General features: G+C 44.0%; 1 long non-coding RNA gene across 1 annotated transcript in view; it reads right to left on the reverse strand.

Annotated features, from left to right (window-relative positions):
- The window catches only part of LOC134579381 (uncharacterized), a 38,711-nt gene that overhangs the window by 12,622 nt on the left and 3,891 nt on the right, over nt 1–22,198 (reverse strand). The window contains exon 2 of the long non-coding RNA XR_010086206.1: nt 1,027–1,200. This is a non-coding gene — a long non-coding RNA (uncharacterized LOC134579381). The remainder of the gene's footprint in view (nt 1–1,026; nt 1,201–22,198) is intronic.

Here is a 22,198-nt window from a genome sequence, read left to right on the forward strand (position 1 = left end):
CCTATCCCCTACTACAGCTCCTATCCCAGCAGACCCAGGTGAGTTGTCAAACTTTTCTTAAACAGTTTGACTATTTACCCTGGGTGGGCACCACAGCACTCCTTGCACCATAACCACTATAGATAGGTGTAGGGGTTATTGTTTCTTTAAATAATCTACCAGTGCACCTCCTAAGATTAGGTTCTGGATCCGCCCCTGTGTGCAGTGTGCATGTGAGTATAACAGAGCTCCACAACAAACAAAATTCACAAGAATGTGCAGTGTGTATGACTGGTCTGTATCCCAGAGCTCCACACCAATAACACAGAGCTCCACAGTAACATGCTGTGTGTAAAATTTAACTTTCTCTTTGTGTAATTAAAATGCTACACTTATTTCATATTACACGAGTGGCTAAAGATAGGTCAGAAACTGATCTAAAACGTACAGAACAATCTTGGTTACACCGTTCAGCAACAGATGCCAAAAAGTGTCATTTGAAATGTGAAATTTTAGGACAAATGCCAAACATTGGCACAGGTTAATTTCTCCCCTGTGTGGTCATGTTACGTTCAACAGCTGCCGTTCTCTATGTTTATTTCCGATAATCCTTTACTGACATCTCTATCATATTACACCCCAATTTTGTTCGCCATATCTTCTGTTGACATGACTTTGAACTACTCATTAACACTCTGGCTGTACACAATGTAGCCCTTGAATAGAAATCATAATAAAAATGTACTTTTGACAGCCGCATATAATATCTTACTAATGTCTATAAGTCTTTGGTGTAATAATTATCGGGACTGTAGTCGGGTAGTGATTATGGTGCTCGAAGTTTTCTTTTAACCAAACAAATCAATATCTTTTACACTAAAGGGCTATGAGCATTACAGCTTTGCAAAGCAAAAGACATTAATATATGTTATAAGTTATAACATATCCAAAGACAACTTTTAATGAGAGCTCCCCTGTAAGTATACTGCCTTACGACCTGCGCTACTGCACACGTTTCTGCATGGAGCATGTTTATATCCTCCTTACCCCATAAGCACGTTGGTTGGATGTGAGACTCAGTTTGTGCTGGAGAAATATCCGTGTCTGGATCTTGTCAAACATAGCAGAATAGAAAACAGACTTTTGGCTTTGGCGAAAAGATAAAATGTGGCAGTTTTGGGTCCAGAAAATGTCTGTGTATATTACTGGAACAGAAGAGATCTATGGAAAATAAAAGGATTATTATGTTAAGTGATATATCAAACCGCTGACCGGGTAGAGCCAAGGGGAAAAAAATACTTGTATTTCTTTATTTTTTTTTTAACCAGTTCAGACTGTTTCATAAAAAAAATATTACTTCTGGGATCATAGATTTCTATTTAAATATCACTATTCTTTTAATGCTGACTTTAATGTACAGTGCAACATCTTATTTATTTAACCCGTTAATGACCAATACCAGGATTACTCCATCATAACAAATCGGCTTTTAAATATATCAAAATGGGAGCTCCCTCTTAATTCAAGGTGGCGCTGAGAGCACAAATGCTTTGATAACGCAAATATCAAATACATTGCTAATATTTAACCCTAACGTGGTTATGTAAATCCTTTTGATTTTATGTCGTGTTAATTTAATTTGTGGATAATTTAACCTCTGGAGGGACCACCCAACATGCATAAAGTAGTTTAGCTTGCCAAAATGCTTCATGTATGAAGAGTGTGTCCTCTTTTTTTTTTACTTTACAAAAAGTGCACTTATTTAAAAATAATTGGCACTTCAATAATTAACCCGGTTGTACCCCCTATCAGTCCATCAGACATCTGATCCTGTTGCTTCCTGATTTGGTTAGCTCAGTGGAGCTAAACTCAAGAGTCAGCAATTGCCCAAAGCACCTGCCTTGCAAAGACTTCTCATTGAGCTGCATTGGGAAGACCGTGATTGGACAGAAAAATAACGACTGGGCTGGGCTAGAAGGGGAGTGCTTGCAAAGGCTGCAGACAAGAGAGCGGCAACTATTGTAAGATATTTTTATATATCCCTCCAATGAAAAATGCATTATTAGATAAATGCATGTTTTTTTTTGGGGGGGGGGGTCTACTAAACAGTGATTTTTTTTTATCTTTTTGAGCAGTAAAGTGTCCCTTTAAGTATCTTAAATTTGCCCAGCTGTTCAGCTATTAAATGGATGTGCTGAGTAGATTTCAGAAAGCAGGACATGACTCGAAGTGCATGGGGAAGGGCATCACTTTTCATACACTAACATGCTGAGAACGTGTTAGCAGCACTCCGTGTATTGTCTACCCTGAGTGGGGTTGGCCAGGGAGAATGCCCCTCCACCTTCTCAGGCAAGGAACCCTCATTGCTGCACACCTTCTGTGCCACCCACCTCCAGACCCAAAGTGGCCTCAATTCTGAAATTTCCTGGCTATTCTCACGTTAGTAAATACCCTTGGCAGTATTTTCCTGGACACATATCACTGCCACATGTAGCAGGATGGTACATGAATAGTGCTGTCTGTCAGGATGACAAATCCAGAAAGAGCAACAGTGATTAAATATCACTGCAGCAGCATATGAATTCTACATACTGCAGGGCATTACTTTTCATGTACAGACATGCAACATTCAGAAGCAATATGTGTCCATTAAATGAAGGTGGCTTTGGCCCACTAATACACTAATGCTAGAATACGAGGGGTTAAGCCGGTAATATATAGTGCAGCTGGCTCTGGGCAGACAAGTCGCACCTGTTGTTTCTATTGATCTGATCCTCTTAGTTTTTGACAGCCGATTCACGGGTCAGGACGTTCCATGGACCAGTAGTTCCATGTCAAATTTTGCCCTACGCAGCGGACGGAGGGGGACTGTTTGTAAACACATGAAGCTGACTTGCATTTGGGTGCAGGAGAGGAAGGATTTAACTTTTTTATCTCTACTTTCATGGTTTCTAAATTAATATATATTTTTTAATAACACCAATTTGTTTTTTTATTTTATATATATATATATATATATGAATATTATGATTCATAAAGATCTGTTATTTTCTTTAATTCAGTTTAGTCATCCCTTTTGAAAAAACAAAAACAAAAACAAACAACGATTAAAGGAAAACTAAAGACATCCATATTATTTCAGCTCATGGATGTGGTCTGGGTACAGTGTCAATGGCGGAAAAATCCCTGGTGCAGCTGAACAGGAACCCGGTTGGGTGTCCCGGCCCTTTAATAGCGTGAGCAGGCCCCTGTATGATTGGTGATGCCGGGAGGAAGTGAGTACAGATCACTTCCTCCCAGCTAATAGTGAAGAGCCTGCGCGTGACTGAGGGGAGGCACAAAAGTGGGGAGAAGGAAGGAGCGAGCCAGCAGCAGAGTCCCAAGCAGCCACCCTCCTGCACATAAAAGGTATGCTAACAGGGTGGCTGCAAACATAAACATTATGACATGTAAGTGTAAGTAAGTGTGTATGTGTCAGTGTGTATCTGTGTGTCATGGTGTGTGTATGTGTCAGTGTGTGTATCTGTGTGTCATGGTGTGTGTATGTGTCAGTGTGTGTATCTGTGTGTCATGGTGTGTGTATGTGTCAGTGTGTGTATCTGTGTGTCATGGTGTGTGTATGTGTCATGGTGTGTATCTGTGTGTCACGGTGTGTGTATGTGTTAGTGTGTGTAATGTATCTGTGTCAAGGTATTTATCTCTGTGTGTGTATGTTTCAGTGTATATCTGAATTTGTGTCTGTTTATATCTGTGTATGTGTTAATTTGTATGTACGTCTGTATAAGTATGTTTGATTGCTTGGAAACATGCACATACACTGCCACATACAGACACCAACTCTACATGCAAACACACCCTTCCATTCACACACCAATACTGTGCACAAATGTACACCCACATTTAAAAATGAACGCTACATACGAGCACACCCCTGCATTTAAACGCAAACACTTCACACAAATACACCACTGCATTCCAATGGTAGCAGTACAAATACATCCATACATGCACCCACATACTCCATGCAAAAACATGCATGCATTCAAACACACAAACACTGCTCACAGTAGGAAACCATTGATCCAATGCTTTCCTATGAGTAGGGCGTAATGCGTCAGATGATGTCAAAGGATGTTAACCTTTTATTGGTCGGGGATGGGGACCACAAGGGAGGGTGGAGGCAGAGGGAATTATAGTGTTAGGAATACAGGTTTGTATTTCTTACACTATAATATCCCGGTAAACTTACCTGTAAAAGTCTGCCGGAAGAGACTTCTCACAGCAGCCTGATCTCACTACCATGAAGTTATGAATCCAAACGTCCTTTGCTCAATTAGATCTCCCAATCCAGTACTTCTCATGGAGAAACACACAGGGTTATTTACTAAAGGGAGAATTCAAAGTGAATTTCAAATTAAAGCCAAAGTAGCCAAACTGAAAGCATAGCTGACTTAGAGAAATTTTCCAGTTCAGCGGTTTTGACCTTAAAATTGAGATTTACTTAGAATTTTCACTTTAATAAATAATCCTAAAAGAGTCCAATACTTCTCAACGAGAAGCACTGAAAACACACAGCATTTAAGACCAGAAAAATGTATAAGTTTTAATGTCCTGCTCTATAAATTGAACTTTAATCACACAAAGCAGGCTCCTGTAGGCTCTAGTCGGCCATTTAGAGTCAAAAGAAGGCCATTAACAGAGCAGGAGATCAGAAATTCTAAATTAAACAGACTGTGCAATAAAGAAAGTTCAAACATTAGATCTCAATTTACAGGAAGTGTTTAGGAAGCCTGTGCAAATCACATGGAGTGAGGTTATGGATGCATAAACAAAATTATTTAACTCCTAAATGGCTGAGAATTTAGCAGTGAGACTGCAGGGTCAGGGTCTATACACCAAAACTGCTCCATTAAACTAAATAAGTTATAGTGTCCCTTTAAGCAAGGAACTGCGTGCTAAGCCTGTGTCAGTGCCATCTGGCACCAAAGTGCATTCTTTTACCGTGAGAAGTTTAGTTGAAATGGTCTTGCAGCAAGTCTCAGTTATTTATTTATTTATTTATTTTAAATTGTCGAAAGGCAAAAAGCACAAAGCACAAAACAAACTGGAATCATGAAGTATAAAGCAAAAACAGAAAATGTTAAGGAGCTTCGAGTTCAGATTGGACATTTTTAGTTGATTGAATCTTTGAGCAAGATGTTTTTCTGGATCCGTCTGACATTTTTTTGGATCTTCATTACAGTTTTCAATTCTATGGAATGACATAAAACTAACGAATTGGTTTAAAAACAAAACAAACAAACAAAAAAAAAAACAGGCTTATTCACTAAAGTGATAAATACCAGGAATGTAAAAGTGAGTTTCAAATTTAAGGCTGAAGGAGCCAAACCAGAAATAATTCTCCAAGCCAGCCATGCTTCCAGTTAGACTACTTTGGCCTTAAATTTGAAATTCACTTTGAATTTCTGACCATCAGCACTTTGGTGAATAGCTTTGAAAATGACTTGTTCGTATTCCTGTTTTCTCAGTGTTTATCACAGTGTTATGCACAATCTCATAGTATCACAAAACTTTTGAAAAGCACTTAATTAAAAAAAATAAAAATAAACCCAGCACCCAGTCCAATGTTTCCTCATTAAACCCTCGAATCATCTCTAAAAGCCAGAAGGACGAGCAATAGGCATCATCTTCAGTTATTTGAAGTTAAACTGTTTGTAATTTGTTAACCTTTTAAGGTAACACCTTGCCCAGGACCTCCTGGCACCCTAACCACTTCATTTAGATTAAGTTGTTATAGTGCCCAGAGTGTTCCTTAAATGATATGGGATTACGAGGTTGTACAGCATATATAGATCATGTGGACGGTGATGATGTTAATTAATGATTGCATAGTTCAAATATGGGGTCTGATTACAGTAGCTTGTTTCTCCACGTGGCAGAACGTGACCCCCGCATGCTGACCTGGGGTCTTAGACTATAAATAGAAGGCAGCAGTGGGCAGGTTAATGGAAGATCAGACATTAATAGAATGACGATTCCTCTCTGTTTATAGAAGCACACTCGGGATACAGTATGATCACCCTATCGTTCCATGGTTACTAGGCAACAGGGACTTTACTAGTGACATCCGACATAATCCTACTCATTGATGGAGGGTTTTCCCAGCTCGCTCCCATTTTCCGTTATGTGCTAGTGATTCCCTTCTGTAGACATGGGAATCATAAGCTATTAATGCTCATATATACTGGAAACACATGCATTTCACACACAGAGCCTGTTTTTTAAAGCATGTATTCATCCTTGCATATTTTAACTCATAGCATGCCCCACCAAAATCTCTGTAACTATACCCCTATCTACTTCTCCTTGCTAATCATCAAAAAATTACTCATCTTAACCACAGAGTATAAACCATCTCGTTTATCCCCTGCTCCCATTAAAACCTTCCACCTTACTTAGAGGACTTATTCCAAACTGCCCATTCTTATGGGAAGTCCCATCAACTATAACCTAACCACCCATCCTTTAAGACATTCCTGTATATCATGTCAATTCCTGATCCTAAGTACATATGTATTTGTCAAGTTTACCTGTAAATGCCATTTAACTGTTACACAGCACTGCAGAATATGTTGGCTCTATCTAAATCATAATAAAAGCAATAAATAATACCACAAAAAAATTCACAGATATATTTAAAGGGACACTATAGTCACTAAAACAACTTTAATGATCAGTTATGGTGTACAGGTCACGCCCCTGCAGCCTCGCTGCTCAGTACTCTGCCATTTAGGAGTTAAATCACTCTGTTTACGCTTGTTAGACCCTGGCAGTGGCATGGTCTATTCACAAAAACTGCTTCATTTATCTAAAGTTGTTTTTGGTGACTATAGCGTCCCTTTAATCTTATTTGAGAAGGTAAGTGAGCAACAAAATGTGGGCCAAGTTTTCTTCGTAGAATTTCAGAGATCCTGTAGACATGCCCCATGAAGAGAGAGTTTGGGTTCAGGCCCTTATTTCACTATTTGTATATCCTGTTTAGATTTAGATTAGCTTACAGTCTATAGGATCTCAAAGATTCTGTAAAAAGCTCTTTAACTGTTGCATGAGTAGCAATTTCATTTCGCAATCCTTGTTTATGAATTAAAAGATAATCTCAGACACCGTGACGTCTAGAAATGAATACGTGCATTCATCTGGAAAAATGACGGTCGTAGGCTTGAGCACATCACTCATTTAATTAAAATGAAAAGAGAGGTAATTAGAGGGAGAAAAATAAGGATTTCATTTGCTTGAAAATATTGAATCGCATGTTGACATTTAACAGTATGAGCGCCCATTTTGGCACTAGTCATTGCCAATAGCCTGAAGGTATCCTGGATATAGAATACACCTGTTTGGTGTTGATGGGAATTATCGAGTAGGTGCGCAGTTCTGAGGCTGCTTTCGTTAAAGATGAATTAGGACAGGCCCTCCTTTGTTAACACCATCAATACTGCGTTGTAAGGACAATAAACATCCTGTTTCACAGGGCCTTTAATATGAAATAAATTGGAGTATGTTATGAATAAGTCTTCGTCGTCTTTTGACACCTGGAAGTCTGGTTCTTGTGCTTCTCTTTTGTATCTTACAATTTTGTGTTTTTGCTCTGTGTGTGTGTGTGCGCCTGTCAGTGAGTGTGCGTCTGTCAGTGAGTGTGTGTCTGTCAGTGAGTGTGTGTCTGTCAGTGAGTGTGTTTCTGTCAGTGAGTGTGTGTGTGTGTGACGCCTTTTAAAGTTCCTTATAATATTTGAAAAATAATCTCTTTATTTTAGTTCTTAATGATGGAAAGAAAAATAAAAGACTTCAAGAGCATTAAATGTAATACATGTTTAAAAATAAAATTAACTCTTTAAGCACCAGGGTTGTAAAAAACACAAAGCAATTTGTTAATCACACCTCAGAAAACTCAGGGGTTAGTCCCTCTTGAACATTAGGACAGAGATTTTGAGATAAAAAAAAGAAAAACCCTCTATCGCCATTCTGCACATTTCCGTTCTAAACAGCACAATTGTCCCTTTTCAGTTTGCCAAGAGCGTGTCTCTTTTAATCCCTTTTCCCCTATAACATTCCAGTTGGCCTCTGCTGAAAGGCTATTCCATGCATCTACAACTCAATCTGTAAAAATGCCTAAAATCCAACTGTTTAATGAAGATTGAATTTACAACTCTTACTACGCTCAGCTCAGAATCCTGGTGGCAATGCAATGTCCCTAATATCTAAATTTAACTCCTAATTCCTTACTCTATCCCTCGATCTGCCAACATAGCATTCCCAAACCCAGAATCTTATCCGGTGATTGTTCATGATGATAAAACCTACATTACAACTACTATTACACTCAGCCAGGCCATATTAGTGGCAATACATGGCGTTAATCTCTAAAACACATGACATTTGCACAGACGTTATTCGGCATGTGCTAAAACTTTTATATAAACCTTTGTACAGACGATATTCGTCATGCACTATAACCTTAAACTAAATAAGACACGGACACAGTTAATTCTGTTGGAGTATAAAGTCCACAGCTTTTATTAATTAAATTATAAATTAAATTATCATAAATTAACATAATTAACATAATTTAGGGTCATTGTCCAACTATACATTAAATTACTATACCCCCCACACAGTACCCCTGACAATGACCCTACCAATTGAACAATATATAACAAATAACAATTCACTTGAAACACGGCCTACCAAAGAGGCCCCACATCATATTGTTAACTGTAGGGGTGTACCTCAGACACCCCTACACCCACAGGTTCGTCGCCACCGAAGAGCTAGAACCAACCAGTCCTTAATTCCATCAGGCCTACACCTCGGCCTGTCCAGTCCAAACTCTACGCCAAATTCCAATTTCTACTATGCCCTGTTCCGCCGCTGTGACTGAAACGGAACTGCTAAACCGAGGGAGGGTGGGTGGGACAATTTACAGGTAAGAAAGGCTCTGGTTAAAATGGCCCCTATTCTAAAATGGCTGCTCTTTATACTCCCTGTCTCCGCCCCCAAGCTCCATTAAAATAAGCCAACCCCCAAACACTAGCACCTGCCCACTTCCTGGCTCTGTCAAGGCCCACTCCTCCTACTGCGTTGTTCCATGGGCTTCATGACATTTGCACAGACGTTATTCGGCATGTGCTAAAACTTTTATATAAACCTTTGTACAGACGATATTCGTCATGCACTATAACCTTAAACTAAATAAGACACGGACACAGTTAATTCTGTTGGAGTATAAAGTCCACAGCTTTTATTAATTAAATTATTAATTAAATTATCATAAATTAACAAAATTAACATAATTTAGGGTCATTGTCCAACTATACATTAAATTACTATACCCCCCACACAGTACCCCTGACAATGACCCTACCAATTGAACAATATATAACAAATAACAATTCACTTGAAACACGGCCTACCAAAGAGGCCCCACATCATATTGTTAACTGTAGGGGTGTACCTCAGACACCCCTACACCCACAGGTTCGTCGCCACCGAAGAGCTAGAACCAACCAGTCCTTAATTCCATCAGGCCTACACCTCGGCCTGTCCAGTCCAAACTCTGCGCCAAATTCCAATTTCTACTATGCCCTGTTCCGCCACAGCACATGGCTTGACCTCCTTAAGCGCATGTGCGACCCCCACCACACCTAAACAGGGCCTGCTCAATACCTTCGTGGAACCCAAGGTTCAACAAATCGTTCCCCACGTCTGACAGGTGTACACCGTCCCTCCTGAAATACCCAGGTAACATGCCCTCCAACTCTCTGTGACGCACCACTACGCCCCCAGAACGTCTAATAAAAACTGACATAATCTTATTAACCTTACCCCTCGATCGAGCTATTGCAGCCGGGTCCCTGGCGTGCCGCCACGCAAATCGCGGAACCATTTCCGACCACACCACCACCACGCCAGGAACCAGCTCCCTCAGCCGATCTACATCCCTTTTCATCCTTCTCACCAATTCCCTTTGCGGAATCCCACCTAAGTCGTTCCCTCCTCCATGAATCAATACCACATCCGGGACCGACCCACCAACCACTTTCCGAAACAAGAAATTACACAAACTCTGCCAACTTGCGCCCCTGAAACCAAACCAACATAGAGTCACTCGTTCCAAAGGAAAGCCCAGCTGTGATCCGCTTCTGCGAACTGCGGCTCTCTTCTCCGCCCAGTACACATACGAGTGGCCCAGCAACCAAACTTCCAAACCTGAAAAGAGACAAAATTAGTGGCAGAAAAAAGGCAACGTCCCCATCCCATATTCTTGCACCCTAGCAATTACACCAACTTATCAGGCCTTACATACGAGCGGAATCGCACGGACTCCCACCTCCCTATTTGCTTGATCTTCTCGTCCCCCAAACCTAAACGCGCAGCTTCCGTCGCTGCCCCAATGCGAAAGGAGTGCGTCCCAAATTGACTCGGCTCTAAGCCCATTCTCTGCAGACCCATTCGAAAAACCCGCAGAAACTGAAATCTCGACAACGCTGAACCATCGGCGTGTAAAAAGAAACAACTCTTACCTTCTGGCCGCACCTCACAGTACCTTTTGCCACAAGCCACCGGGCAAGCCTCTGATCCTGGCAACTCATACAGTACCACCGCACGTCCCTTGCCGTACACGTCCGTTTTAGACCGGCGCAGCCATATCTGCACCTGATCATTACCTACGACCACGTCCTTGAACATTAAACCGCCGTTCCCCGACTTGTTGGCACTCACCAGCTCACTAATGCGAAAAGCCCCAAAAAACGCCCAGACAAACGCCCCGGAAAATAGTGTCACTTCGAAAGGGGAATTACACAGATCGATCAACACACTTAACAGGTTTTGCAAGACCGAAAACGACACCGGTCGCCTCGGGTCCGCGAGCTTCTTACCCTTCTTAAAGCCCTTCAAAGCCTGGCGTATTAGAAAATTCTTCGTAATGTCCTCCCACCCGTTGAACTTGAACAAAAACGCCATGGCAGACATGCACCTATCTATCACGGCCGGCGACGCTTGTTTAGCAAACAAGCGACACAGTACCCACAACAGCACATCCACCCTCTGCCCTTGCGAACTGTCACCCCCTACCTGCTGTACCGCCTCGTCCCATTCTTTCCAAACCTTGACATAGCCTGACCAAGTGCTCGGCGCAAGAGAATTCTTTATACACTCCCCAAGCATGCGGTCCCGAGCTGCCACATCTCGCCAGGGCAAGCCTGCCCCTGTGCCAAAGCTTCCGGCGCCGCTTCCCGAAATCGTTCCCACTGAAAACGAGAAAGCGCATCAGCTACCACATTCAACATACCAGGGATGTGCCTAGCCCTAAACACCAAATTAAAAGACATACAAAGAAGGACAAAACGCCGCAGCAAACACAAAACAGGGGGGGACGACGCCGACAAACTATTGATCGCCTGAACTACCGCCATGTTATCCGAGTGAAATATAATATGCTTGTTGGACAACACCCGCCCCCATAAACTCACCGCTACCACCACCGGGAATAGCTCCAGAAACGCTAGATTTTTAATCAGCGAGCTTTGCCTCCAGGCCTCCGGCCATGGCTCAGCGCACCAGTGACCCCCCAGGTAAGCCCCAAAGCCTATGCTACCAGAAGCGTCGGTGTATAGACCAACAACCTCCCCTGATGCCGCCGGCTCTCGAAAAATCACCGTTCCATTAAAATCCTGCAAGAACCGGTCCCACACCATTAAATCCGCCTTCATATCCGCCGAAACCCTAATGTAATGTGACGGCATACGCACCTTACTCGTAGCTTGCGCGAGGCGCCTACAGAAAACCCTCCCCATGGGTATGACCCGGCACGCGAAATTAAGGCTCCCCACCAGCGATTGGAGCCCGCGCAGTGTCACTTTCTTGGCCCTCCCTACCGTGGCCACCAGCTCCCGCAGCCGTGATAATTTGTCCCCCGGTAACCTGCATTCCCATTTACAGGAGTCAATTTCTAAGCCCAAAAAACTAAGGCACGTCGTAGGCCCTACCGTCTTGTCCTCTGCCAGGGGAACCCCTACTTTATGCGCCACCCACTGAAACACGTCCAATATCTGTTTACAGCGGTCCGAATCCCGCGGGCCCACGCAAAGAAAATCATCGAGGTAATGCACCACCGCACCCTCTGCCGATTCCGTCCGCACAACCCACTCCAAGAAGGTACTAAACTTCTCGAAATAGGCGCACGAGATCGAACACCCCATAGGCAGGCACAGATCAACAAAATATTCCCCTTCAAAACAGCAACCGAGCAGATGATGGCAGTCCGGGTGTATCGGGAGCAGTCGAAATGCTGCTTCCACATCTACCTTTGCCATCAGTGCACCATGCCCCAGCCTCCGCACCAACTCGACTGCCTTGTCAAATGACGTATAAGAGACGGAGCTAAGAGCCGTGTCGATGTCATCATTCACCGAAGCCCCTTTCGGGTACGATAGATGGTGAATCAACCTGAATTTGCCTGCCTCCTTCTTGGGGACCACGCCCAACGGGGATATTCGCAAATCGGGCAATGGCGGTGCCGAGAACGGCCCCGCCATCCTCCCCAGTTGCACTTCCTTACTTAGCTTGTCCCTCACTACCTCTGGGTGTTCCCGCACTGACTTAAGATTCCCACATAACGTACCAGGTCCCCTAACTACGTAGGGAATAAAGAACCCTTCCCGAAAACCCCGCCACAAGAAAATAGCATCTTCCCTGTTAACGTATCGCCTTAGCCAAGGCAACATCACGTCTATTTTCACCGGAGACGCTCCCAACGGGAGCTGCGGTAGCTGCCGCCCCTGCGGGCCCGCTTCCCCCGCCAGACTTACCCTTTTTGAAACAACGGTTGACACCGTGGGACCCCCCGCAGCCTGAGCATTCGTGCCGGAACCTGCAATTATTTCCCCATTTGCAATGTCCTTCGTTGAACATCCAACAGAAACCTTTCTTTTGCCCAGCCGACCCGGCCCCTGAGGCCGTGCCGGCTGCCCCAGGAAAGGGCACCGCCTTCTGGGCCATCATAAGGCGCATCCATAACGGCAGGTCCATTTGGTCCCACCGCATGTTCGCATTCGCTGCCAGCCGCTGACGAAATTGTTCGTCGTACCTCCACCAAGCCAAACCTCCGTAGGTTCGGTACGCGTCACCTATCCCGTCCAAATAACAAAATAGTTCTGAGCAACGCCCCGGCGCCTTCTCCCCGATTACACTAGCTAGAATGCAGAAGGCCCTCAACCAATTCCCAAAGGTCTTAGGTATCTTGCGATACCTCCGCCTTTTCTCCTCTTCCTCCTTTTTAGCATCCTTCTTATCCTCCTCCTTCAAGTCTAAGAACTCCTCTAGGGGAAGGAGGGAAAATATCTCCACAAACTCACCTTTCCATATCTTCTCCTTCACTTCCACTTTTAAATGACATCCGAGGGGGCCCGCGAAGGACACGTGCACATTCTGCCGCGCCGCATCCGGGACATCACCTACCTCCCGCTCTTCGCCCCCTCCTTCCAACCCAGACAAATCAGCCCCCGCTCCCGACTCACCTCCGCCGTGCGCGGACAGCTGTGTAACCCCGAGCCCTGTAGCTATGTCCCGACTACTCTCTCGCGCCCACACCTTCCCGAATTGCGCAGGCGACCCCTCTTTCCCAGACCAAGAATCTAAAAATGTTCTTAAATCATTTAACAACTGTCCTGGGTGTCGCGTGTGTAGGAACTCACCACTCGAACCTCTGGCCGTAGCTGGCTGCAGAGGCGCCGTCCTTCCGTCCACCTTTTCAGGCACCGGAGAATCCCGTTGTCGCCGACTCCCATCCGCCTGGACTCGCCTCGAGACCGTAGGGGTATTGCTCCGAGACCTGTAGGGAGAAGGAAATCTGGGTAGTCTGTCCTGAACCTTCCTCACCCGCCTTTCCTCCCTACGTTCCTCCCAATCCTCCTCAGCAACGCTGCGTCTCGCAGGGCGACTGCCCTCTCGAGATGATCCCCTCCACCTATCACTGAGCCTCTCTCCCGGCGAACCCGATCTTCTCCGCTGACTCCTCCTCCTGCTATCCCTGGAATCACGCCTCCTGCAACATGAGCCTGCTACGCTGCACCCGCTCCGCGCAGGTGATCTTTCCCTGCTCCCTGAACTCCTTGCTCTGCTCCTCGAAACGCTGCGCCTGACGCCAGAGAAGCGTCGTTCTGCTCTCCACTCACTCCCTGCGGCCTCCCTGTCATGAAGCTGACCCTGGGAGCGGCCAGATGGGCCCTCCCGCCTACCGCTGACATCCCGAACCAGCTTAACAGTTTGAGCACCCTGTCCCTCAACTGTCAGTGCCGAGCCTGGCCTCTCCTCGGCCGTCTGCCCCATGTCAGATTCATCTTCGCTATCCTGGCAGCCTGCCGTGTGCCCAGACCCACTCTCTTCTTGTGAGGTCCCCTTGTCCCTGCATCTGTCTCCCTGACCTGCCTCAGCCTGAGACGTCCCTGCCCTCACACCGCTGTCCTGGCCTCCCCCCACGGCTTGAGGGGCCGTCATACATCCGCCATCACCATCACACCCCTGCCCTCCAGCATTCGCACTAGTGGCTGACTCACCGGGACGTGTCCGCTTCGTGCCGCCGCTCACATGACTCCCAGCCGGCCTGGCCTCCGTCCCGGCCGTCTTCCGAGATCCGCCCGGACCGTTCCTCCTCGCCAGGCCGCTGCCGCGCCCACCGGAGCGAGCCGTGCGCTTGCCTGGCTCTGTTGACCGGGGCTCACCCGGACCGTCGTTTACCCTACTTCCCGCTGAAGGGCTCCTCCTCCGCCGCGCTGCAGGCCCAGCGCCCGGGCTCAAACGCTGAGGTGGTCTCGTCCTCCTTGCCGGTCGACGGGCCGGAACCGCAGGAGCAGGCCCGGCAGTCCCCAACTGCTGATGAAGCCAATCCAGTCCTCTGTCCTTCACCGCTGCCCGAACACCATCCAGGATCTCATCTAGCGACGCCATAATCCTGCAGAAACGACAAAGAAAAAGAACCTCGCTGACCTGACACAATTTACAGGTAAGAAAGGCTCTGGTTAAAATGGCCCCTATTCTAAAATGGCTGCTCTTTATACTCCCTGTCTCCGCCCCCAAGCTCCATTAAAATAAGCCAACCCCCAAACACTAGCACCTGCCCACTTCCTGGCTCTGTCAAGGCCCACTCCTCCTACTGCGTTGTTCCATGGGCTTCAAGCATGTCACTTACTGCCTAACCTTAACCTCTGACCATAATGCCTGGCCTCTGGCTAATCCTTCTACTCTGAAAGGGATGTTCAGTGGGAATTGATGAGACTGTTTGGAGGCCAAATTAGCTGAATTGAACACATAATGAACTTGAAAAATATTTCCATTCCTCCATTTTGGCCAAGAATTTGAAATTCATGTAGAATTCCAGACAAATCACACTTAAGTGAATAACTAAGAATAAGCCAAAAGACAATATGTTGATGTATCGTGGTCTCTGTCTTCAATAATTTTAATTTGATACCCTTTAGAAAATCAGGAGCGATATCCCCAAATGATGTGTCTCGTATTAAATAAACACTTTTTATTTTTATGGTAGTGGAGGGGTTAACTGATTTGCACAGCCACAGGGGGGTGGGTTTAATGTTTAGCATTTCAGCAGCAGAAAACGTGTCTGGATAGAGCGACTTGTTATGTTGCTACTTGATCACGAGAATTGTAATTGATGGATATTTGCAGTTGCTTAGCAACAGTCAAATATATATCCAGCCTGTTCTTATTTCTCATAAAGGAACTTTTTAAGTTTACAAAACGCCACTTCATTTGGTAAACCACGTCAGTTACCGAGGCATTTCCAGCACGAGTGCCAAGTCCTTCACTTGCAACAAAATAAGTAGAGAATTCGGATGAAGTATTGTGCAAGATTCACTTAACTATATAATTCAGTTCACGCAACTAAACGCACCAAACAGGACTGGATTCAACCGTATGGCAGTATGGGAGGTGGCCCAGGACCACAGCTCAGAAATGGCCTGGCTTAGAAGGGTCAGTCCCTAGTTTGAGTTCAAATCTCTTTTCTTGAAGGTGTTAATTTTTGGTGTGTTTGAGTATATAACCAGTCGTGTCAAGGGACCTGCTAATATAGTGTGAAACATGACATGGACACAGTCCAACTGATCACCCAGCCTGGCAGCTCTGTCACACAATGTCTGGATGACTGGCGCAATGTGCCACATGAGCACACGATTTAACCTATTCACTCTGAAACTGGGGAAAATTGAAGGGCATTTTAGCTCTTAATTCAGTGCTTCAACGATGCTTAAAAGGAACACTCCCGGCACCAAACATCCTCATCACAGTGAAGTTGTTATGGTACCAGGAGGTTCACAACCCAGGTGTTAATCCATTCATGAATGGTTTAACCCCAAAGTTGGCTCTTAAGTGCTGTTCCTCACTGTCCCCATCTACATCTGGTGTCTGAAATTGACCTATAGGAAGCAAGGACTGCCACCGGGCATGGGCAACGCTGAATGACTTAGAGCGGTCAGCTAGCGCTTTAAGACAATCTGTAGCTCCCTACTTGCAAACAGGGTGCATACCTTTTTTATGAATGTTGAACTACTGATTGGCTTGGAGTATCCTTCAAAAGAACATGTATTCCTAACATGGTAGTGTCTCCTCACTATTTAGATTAGAGGCCAGCCCCTAACTTAAAATAAAAAAAAGGTTTGTTTGGTTTTTTAAAGCGCCAATTGGCTATCTGTCCAATCCAGAAGCATTTGGCGCACAAGTAGCGGATGCTCTGCGAGTGTTGTGCTCGTCCAGTCAAATGCTTCTCATATGGAAGCATTGAGTCTGGAAGCGCCTCTAGTGGCTGTTAGGAAGACAGCTAGCTACTAGATGTGTCTTTAGCCCTGCATTCAAAACATTGCATGATTTACCAAATTACATTGTTTTAGATTGTATTGCTAAAATGCCAAGGGCACTGCACCCAGACCACTCCATTGAGACAAAGTGTCTGGGTGTCTTTAGTAGTGCTTTAATGTTAAGCCCTGTTTTGGCTACTTCACCAGACACAGGGGCACTTTATGGAAAAAGCAGAGGTTTGTGGGAGTTGTAGTTCAAATGTCAGCTTTCTCCAGTAGAAAGATTAACGCTAGACTACGATGATGTCATCATGTACAACATGCATTTTTTTGAGAAAAGAATATAGACTTCACTGGTTGGGAGCGAAGGGCAGAAAAGGTGGATTTTGGAGCAAAAAAAACATATATTTTTTTTACTTTTTTAAAAATAACTCTTTATTTTATTTGTGCATAGATATGACAAACAGGCTTGCCATGCCACAACAGCTAGGGCAAACATATCAAGACAGTCGTATGGATTGGGGTAATACTGCACATCTTTTTATGAAATAAAACCTTGTAGGAAAAGAGAAATACCGTATATACTCGAGTATAAGCCGACCCGAATATAAGCCGAGGCCCCTAATTTTACCCCAAAAAACTGGGAAAACTTATTGACTCGAGTATAAGACTAGGGTGGAAAATGCAGCAGCTACTGGTAAATTTCTAAATAAAATTAGATCCTAAAAAAGTTATATTAACTGAATATTTATTTACAGTGTGTGTATATAATGAATGCAGTGTGTGTGTGTATGAATGCAGTGTGTATATGAATGCTGTGTGTGTATGCAGTGTGTGTATGAATGCAGTGTGTATATAATGAATGGAGTGCAGCGCGTGTATATGAGTGCAGTGTGTGTATATGAGTGCAGTGTGTGTATATGAGTGCAGTGTGTGTATGAGTGCAGTGTGTGTATAATGAATGCAGTGCGTGTATGAGTGCAGTGTGTATGCAGTGTGTATATAATGAATGCAGTGCAGTGTGTGTATATGAGTGCAGTGTGTGAGTGCAGTGTGTATATAATGAATGCAGTGTGTATGTATGAATGCAGTGTGTGTATATAATGAATGCAGTGCGTGTATGAGTGTGTGTTAATGAATGCAGTGTGTGTGTGTGTGTGAGTGCAGAGCATTGGTGGGGGTGGGCATTTTATTAATTATTATTATTTAATTATTATTGTAATATATATATTTTTTTAATGTTGTTATAATTTTTTTTATTATTATTTTATTTTTTTTATTATTATTTTTTTTATTTATTTTTTCGTCCCCCCTCCCTGCTTGTTAGCTGGCCAGGGAGGGGGGCTCTCACTCCCTGGTGGTCCAGTGGATGGGCTGTAGGAAGGGGGCTGTCAGGAAGCTGTAACTTACCTTCACCGCAGCTCCTGTCAGCTCCCTTCTCTCTCCTCCGTCCGTGCAGCTCCCAGGTCAGCTTCCTCTGCAACTCTCGCGGCCGCGCGGAGCGTTGCCACGGTAACCCGTGGCAACGCTCTGACCCCGCGGCTCTCGCAAGAGTTGCAGAGGAAGCTGACCTGGGAGCTGCACGGACGGAGGAGAGAGAAGGGAGCTGACAGGAGCTGCGCTGAAGGTAAGTTACAGCTTCCTGACAGCCCCCGGTCCTTGTCTGTATTATGGCAATGAAAATTGCCATAATACAGACAACTGACTCGAGTATAAGACGAGTGAGTGTTTTTCAGCACAAAAAATGTGCTGAAAAACTCGTCTTATACTCGAGTATATACGGTAAGCTAAGCCTACATCTGCTAATTAATATACTCTCAGTGTGTATCCAGACGTGTTCTGTTTGAGCAATATTGTGGTGGAATCTCGGTAAAAATAAATTTAGTAGGCCGAGATTACCACGTGGCATGTGTACGTGCATATGCTGACGTATCGATCAGTTGGTTGCACGAGGCAAGATACGATCAGTAGTGTACGGAGCATGTGCAAGAATACAGGATGTAGTATTCCCCTCCTCCATTGTGCTGGACAGGCCATGCGGTCAAGCAGGAAGTTAATTCTTATTTGTATTGATTGGTCAAGAGAATGTGCGGGTGGAGCTTAATATGGGAGGAGTTATGTGCCTATATAAGGAGCCTGCACTATTGTCCGGGGCTCAGAACTTGCTGTATTTTGGTGACATTAGTCCCTCTGAGTCCCGATCGGTGATCCAATAAAGAATCTCTTCCTTCCTGAAGAAACCTGTGTCCATCTCTCTGTGCTTTGCTTCCGTCAGTTTCTCCGGTATCAATATCATGAAAAAAAAATAAAAAATACAAACAAAACAAACCACTGGGACACAAATCCCTAGAACATGGCTACACTACGTCCTGTGTGGTGGGAAACAAAAAGCTTGCTAGACATGTTAGGCAATGAGATGCATCATACAAAATATACTTAAACATGCTATGCGGACATATATGAGGAACTGAGCCTGAAATGTAGCCAATACCCAGGCTGGGTACCCGTCTTCCACGCATGCACAGCCCACTGAGATGAGTTTTGGTACTCTCCATGCCCCAGGCCTGCTCCAGCAACTGCACCGCATTGATGCAGACGGATCTCTCTTCTCTGCAATGCATGTACTTCGCATCCAGGATATGGATGGCTTTACCAGGCTTGTGCCGTTGTCCGTGTCTCATGCTCCTCTGCTTGCGTGGTTGGTGCTTAGAGGGTGATCCCTTGGCCTAGCTATACCGGGACGGATTGTAGCTCTCGAGGTCAGATTACCTGTGTGGTGCTCTCAGGCCTCCCCCTGTCATGCCTTGGCTATTTTTTAACATTTTCATTATTGTTATTAAAGTGGATAAATAACAGAGTTAACGATTTTTTCCAATTTTACTATTTGAGCCTAAAACTTCTAGTCTCCTTGGCAATTCTCCTCAATTCTTGTTCTGATAAATAATCACTCAGATGATTTTTGCACAGAACATTTGGGAAGTACTCATCGGTCCGAATGCAAGAGGGAGTATATAAACGGTTAATGATCTCAATTCATTTTATAAACTCCAAAGTAATCTTACTAATCTCTAGAATCTTACCGCACAGATAAAATCTCCATTAGCAAATTGTATCCTCCATAGAAAACCATACGCAACATTTTGTTAGGTTAAAGTCAACTGTGCTGGAAAGTCGCCAAACTCTATCAATAAATCTAGAATATGACTGCTATAATGTACCAGAAGAATGTAACCCCTTCCTGCTCTGGGCAGCAATGCAACAGCTGAAACTACAACTCCCATCATACATGCCCAAGAATTGGACACTTTTTTCAATCACAATTTTCAGTGGAAAAAAAGTAAATTCCATTATTACCTGAACTATTTGAATAATCATATTTATGTTTAAACTGTATCTAAACGTTATCATTTGAACACGAATGAGTAGAGATGAAGCATTGACCTTTGTATTATGCCAACCTCCTTAAATAAAGTTCAGAATTTATTAAAAAATTATTTAAAAGAAGTATACACACCATAACCACTACAGATCACTGCAGTGGTTATGGTGCTAGTATACTGCTGGGTCAAACTATTTTTGAGTAAAAGCAGGGTCACTCACCATATTGCTAATCTTGGACATAATCCAATGAAGGTCATTGAGTTGTGGATCAAATGGATATTGATAATGCGAAGGTAGAACATTAGCAATAGGGCAAGAGAGAGACATGTGTGATGGACCAGCTGAAGCAAGGAAATCTGGGAGATGTGCTGATGTTATAAATTAATCACTGCTAAATAAACACATCCTCCTCCCTCCCGCCCACCCGGCTGTCTTTTTTAGCTGGGAGGAAGTGAACTGCAGGTCTAGAAGAGCCGAGGCACCGGACCAGGCCCCTGTTCAGAAATAACACCCATGGGTGAGTATTCAGTACGAGGGGGCAGTTATTGGGGGCATTTATCATATGTAACAGACTGGAAATCACACACACACACACACACAATCTGACACACATTGTATGTGTGTGATTTCTGGGATATTACACATGGAATGTGGTGTCAGAGAGCCCCATTAAATATGAACGGGTCTACAGGACCTACTTGGGATGTCTGCTAATGGCTAGAGCCTAGAGGTTATCCATTTAAACTTGAAGAATGGAGATTTTACCTACAACAGTTAGTTCAGCATATACACAAAGTGTATGGAAAACAGTCTGGCAAGCACAACATACTCGAATTCTCTCTCTTGTTTACAAGTACTTTCTATTACATGCTTTCTAACATTCAGATTTAGAATGTTTATTTAACAAAAGGGAATTATTTGCCAAGAGAGAGAGAGTTTGAAAAGCTCTGTATATTTATTTGACAATGAAAGAGATTCAGGGCTTTAATATTTACTATATCAAGTATTAGTAGCTTGTTGATCCAATGGAAAATGTGATTGCCACTTTGGATCAAGAAAAGTGTATTTTCCTTTTTGTGACACAATTTAAAATTGATCCAAATATTTTAATTTATTGTTTTCTCCATTTTCTACTTTTCTTTGGCCAAGATTAGGGATAGAGATATGTGAAAGGTTGAATTTAATGGCTATAGAATTTTTTAATGTATTTCGCACTGTAACTATGGTCTACGTAATGAAGAATGTAACTAGCCATAATGGGTGGTGATGTCTATCCATGATCTGCCTGCCTCGCTCGCTCTCTGCCCCGTGGTGTATAATGACTGACCTGTATTCACTGTGCGGACGGGTTACATATTGGGGCAGGTGTCTGTCATCTCTGACAAAGCGTTCGTTCACATGACAGCTGCACATAGGATATAATCTGGGGTAGCTGCTGAACTAGGATGGCCCGGGGGTCACATTAATTACCAGATCTATCAGACAAGCTCCAGTAGTGAGTCACGCTCTAAATGTAGTCCACATGAGCGGCTCTCATCACTATTCCTACATATTGCTCACACACATAGATGTCACTGCATCGTTATTCTATTCAGTAAGTCCCTATGTGCACTTCCTGCACTGAGCACAGTTTAACACACTCAGTAACTAGGCATCCAAAACCTTAAACTGGAACCCAGGGTGACAGACACCGCCTTTGGGGTGATCTCCAAAATTGAGCAAAATCACAATGTGGGTGTCCAGCAAATGCAATAAAGAATTTTAGAATTGTAGTTGTAGAAACATGAGCGTGGATCAGAAATGTGAACCAGTCTAAACTACTTTAGCACTTTAAATGCAATTTATTGGACAAACAGTGCCCTCTTTGTAGAGTATACATTCTCTCTCTCTGTCACGTCTCTCCTACGTCAGTGGCGCAGTACATACTCAATTACAGCATGCATTGTGTACATGCACCCAATTAACCC

Source organism: Pelobates fuscus, chromosome 12 (genome assembly GCF_036172605.1).
Source record: "Pelobates fuscus isolate aPelFus1 chromosome 12, aPelFus1.pri, whole genome shotgun sequence".
NCBI classification, from domain to species: Eukaryota; Metazoa; Chordata; class Amphibia; order Anura; family Pelobatidae; genus Pelobates; species Pelobates fuscus.